Genomic DNA, 4,893 nt, shown 5'->3' on the forward strand with positions numbered 1-4,893 from the left:
TGGGGGACGGCGTGGCGCGGTTGGGAGAGTGGCTGTGCCAGCAACCTGAGGGTTCCTGGTTCAATCCCCACCTTCTACCATCCTAGTCACGTCCGTTGTGTCCTTGAGCAAGACACTTCACCCTTGCTCCTGATAGGTCCTGGTTAGCGCCTTGCATGGCAGCTCCCGCCATCAGTGTGTGTGTGAATGGGTGAATGTGGAAATAGTGTCAAAGCGCTTTGAGTTCCTTAAAAAAGGTAGAAAAGCGCTATACAAGTATAACCCATTTACCATGTATGTATCTAAATTAGGGGTCTCAGACACGCGGCCCGTGAGACGTTATTTTGCGGCCCGCACCTTAATATGAAAATGTAATGTTAGTGCGGCCCGCAAGTTTTATATGAATGGCGCTTGACAGCGTCATACTTGCCAACCCTCCCGATTTTTCTGGGAGACTCCCGACGCCGATTTTCACCCAAACAGCAATATTTAGGGCGTGCCGTGATGGCACTGCCTTTAGTGCCCTCTACAACCTGTACAAACAGCGTGCCAGCCCAGTCACATGTTGTATTTGGCTTCTGTACACACACATAAGTGACTGTAAGACATACTTGATCAACAGCCACACAGGTCACACTGAGGGTGGCCGTATAAACAACTTTAACACTGTTACAAATATGCGCCACACTGTAAATCCACACCAAACAAGAATGACAAACACATTTCCGGAGAACGTCCGCACCGTAACACAACATAAACACAACAGAACAAATACCCAGAATCCCATGCAGCCCTAACTCTTCCAGGCTACAATATACACCCCCGCTACCACCAAACCCTGCCCCCCCCCCCCCCCCCCCTACACATCAACCCCCCTCTCCCCTCCGTGCGTCAGTTGAGTTGGGGTGGGCGGGGTTTGGTGGGAGCGGGGTGTTTATTGTAGCCCGGAAGAGTTAGGGCTGCAAGGTGTTCTGGGTATATGTTCTGTTGTGTTTATGTTGTGTTACGGTGCGGATGTTCACAGTGTGGCGCATATTTGTAACAGTGATAAAGTTATTTATACGGCCACCCTCAGTATGACATGTATGGCTGTTGATCAAGTATGTCTTGCAGTCACTTACGTGTGTCTGCAGAAGCCAAATACAACATGTGACTGGGCCGGCATGCTGTTTGTATGGTGATAAAGCAAACGCGACGACAGGTTGTAGACATACTTGCCAACCTTGAGACCTCCGATTTCGGGAGGTGGGGTGGACGTGGTCGGGGGTGGGGCGGGGTGTGTGGTTGGGGCGGGGGCGTGGTCAGGGGCGTGGTTAAGAGGGGAGGAGTATATTTACAGCTAGAATTCACTGGAAGTCAAGTATTTCTTAGATATATATATATCTAATTCCCTGAAAGTCAAGTATTTCTTATATATATATATATATATATATATATATATATATATATATATATATATATATGAAAGTCAAGTATTTCTTAGATATATATATATATATATATATATATATATATATATACACACACATAACACTCATTGTTGAGTTAAGGATTGAATTGTCCATCCTTGTTCTATTCTCTGTCACTATTTTTCCAACCATGCTGAACACCCTCTCTGATGATGCATTGATGTGTGGCACGCACAAAAGTGCTTTCATCAAATGCATTAGAGTCTGGAATTTTCCATCCCTCCCTAGCATGGCCCAAAACCGGTCAATCTTTGCTTCCTGAGGAAGATCTTCAGTGCCAAGCACTTGGTAGCCAATCAATCAATCAATGTTTATTTATATAGCCCTAAATCACAAGTGTCTCAAAGGGCTGAGTCCACTACTTCTTCCCGGAGGCTATCCAGGTCCAATCGCAGCTGCGGCTTGGAACTTACAAGCTGTTATGAGAGTAGCGTATGTGTGTGTGTGGCCCTTTAATAGGTGAGCATGTGAGGTGAGTGACGTCAGTGAGTGTGTGGGCGAGAGAAGAGAGGGTGTGGTAGCGTGAGTGCGGGCGGGGACTAGTTTGTTTTGTGTTGGATTGGCTGTGTGCAAGCAATCAATAAAGCAAGATTTGCAACTAATCGCCGGACTCAGGCAGGAAAGGTGCAACAAAGCGTATTTCTTCATCTTACTCGTCGTCGGCGTCGCCACGACTGTATCTTCCTCGTTCTTCTGCTTCGTCTCCTTGTTGTGTGCGCAGTTGTGCACTGCACTCTCTAAAAGCCGTATATGTTATTGATGTTATAGATGGCAGTATTGTCCTGTTTAAGAGTGTCACAACATTTCTGTTTACGGCAGACAAACTGCTTTACGGTAGACAAAAAACGTGACTGCTGCTGTTGTGTGTTGTTACCGCGCTGGGAGGACGTTAATGAAACTGCCTAACAATAAACCCACATATGAAACCAAGAACTCGCCCTCGATCATTCTACAGTTATAATGTGATTGGGCAGGGACACTGTTTATATCGTGGGAAAGCGGACTCAGGTCCGCATGGAGCTGGAGGGGGCGTGGCCTCCAGCTCCGCCTGAATTTCGGGAGATTTTCGGGAGAAAATTTGTCCCGGGAGGTTTTCGGGAGAGACACTGAATTTCGGGAGTCTCCCGGAAAATCCGGGAGGGTTGGCAAGTATGGTTGTAGAGGACGTTAAAGGCAGTGAAGTATCACGGCACGCCCTTAATATTGTCGTCCGGGTGAAAATCGGGACAAATTCGGGAGAATGGTTGCCCCGGGAGATTGTCGGGAGGGGCACTGAAATTCGGGAGTCTCCCGGAAAAATCGGGAGGGTTGGCAAGTATGTTGCTAGGGCGGGATAGCCATTCAAAGAAGGTGAATTCATTAAAAAGTGCATGTTAGATTTTTTTAAGAAATCTTTTCTCGCGGCCCAGCCTCACCCAGTTTCTGCATCCAGTGGCCCCCAGGTCAATTGAGTTTGAGACCCCTGATCTAGACCCTGAATATAAGGCAACTTGTCATTTTTTATTTTTTTCTGGGAAAAAAAAATGGGCATACTGTGGTACCTCGGTTTTTGAGGTGCAGTCATCCCTCGCCACATCAGGCTTTGGAGTTTGCAGCTTCTCACTATCCCTGGTTTTTTTAAAGCACATTCTCCAACATTTTTAACTTAAATTAAGCACTTTCATGGAAAAAAATAGCTAAATCAACAAAAAATATCAACACTACAGTAGTATTGGCTGCTAGATGAGACCAAACCAATCAGTATCGTGACCACGATTGGCTCAGCCTCAGGAAGCATTACTATATTGGATTAAAAGAGGTGAAAGGGCGTTATTTCATGTCCAGAGAGCTCTCATCATTAGGGATGTCCGATAATGGCTTTTTGCCGATATCCGATATTCCAATATTGTCCAACTCTTTAATTACCGATACCGATATCAACCGATACCGATATCAACCGATATATACAGTCGTGGAATTAACACATTATTATGCCTAATTCGGACAACAAGGTATGGTGAACATAAGGTACTTTAAAAAAATAAATAAATAAATAAAATAAGATAAATAAATTAAAAACATTTTCTTAAAAAATAAAGTAAAACAATATAAAAACAGTTACATTGAAACTAGTAATTAATGAAAATGAGTAAAATTAACTGTTAAAGGTTAGTACTATTAGTGGACCAGCAGCACGCACAATCATGTGTGCTTACAGACTGTATCCCTTGCAGACTGTATTGATATATATTGATATATAATGTAGGAACCAGAATATTAATAACAGAAAGAAACAACCCTTTTGTGTGAATTAGTTTTTTGGGTTGGTGCACTAATTGTCAGTGTATCTTGTGTTTTTTATGCTGATTTAATAAAAAACAAAAAATGTAATTAAAAAAAACAAAAAACGAGACCGATAGTAAAAAAAACCGATACCGATAATTTCCGATATTACATTTTAACGCATTTATCGGCTGATATTATCGGACATCTCTAATCATAATGTTTAAAAAAACATGTTCAGAAAGTCGCTCACATTTGTTTTATGCTCTAGCTATGAATATATGCCATTTATAATAAATAATTCCCACTTTGCGGAAAAACATTTAACACAATCAGGCCCGGAACCAATTAACAACGATAAATGAGGGATTACTGACTGACTAATACAAAAAAAACATACATTTTCCCCATAAAAAGTCATGTTAATTCATAAGACTTACAAAATATGAATGACGCGGATAAATACATATTTAACATCACTTTTACCGTTATTAAAGACTCTTGTTTTACCTCCCTGCTTGGCACTCAGCATCAAGGGTTGGAATTGGGGGTTAAATCACCAAAAACGATTCCCGGGCGCAGCCATCGCTGCTGCCCACTGCTCCCCTCACCTCCCAGGGGGTGCTCAAGGGTGATGGGTCAAATACAGAGAATAATTTCCCCCCACCTAGTGTGTGTGTGACAATCATTGTTACTTTAACTTAACTTGTTGTCAAAACCGGCAATGAGCGTTTAGGTAGACGGGGCAGGGCGGTGCCACCTTCGTTAAATCACGTTACTCGTGTTCTTTATCAAAGTGCTGGCACTCACAACTTCTTTTGGCCCTATTGTGGCTTATTTTACAGTCGTACTTGATACACAAAGCACAGAGTCCCCAACATGTGGGATTCTCTGTTTGGGCAGGGACTAGTTTGGGCCACGTAATGTTTTGGCTGTGCGATAACTGCAAGGATACAGAGGCACCACCTCAAAAGTGACTTGTCTATTTCAGAGTTTTTGTATTGTCAGAATGATAACATGTTGATTATTTAACAGTACATGCCAGTTGTGCCTCTTTTTCACCTTGTCTCTTGATCTGCCTGTTACTAACGCGTGTAGTTTTTTTGTTTGCACACCTCTAACCCGTCCTGTGCACTTTTCTCTCCATTCTCCCCCTGTCATTGCGTCACACAGCCAGCCCGCC

This window comes from Nerophis lumbriciformis, linkage group LG07 (assembly GCF_033978685.3).
Source record: "Nerophis lumbriciformis linkage group LG07, RoL_Nlum_v2.1, whole genome shotgun sequence".
In the NCBI taxonomy this organism is placed as follows: Eukaryota; Metazoa; Chordata; class Actinopteri; order Syngnathiformes; family Syngnathidae; genus Nerophis; species Nerophis lumbriciformis.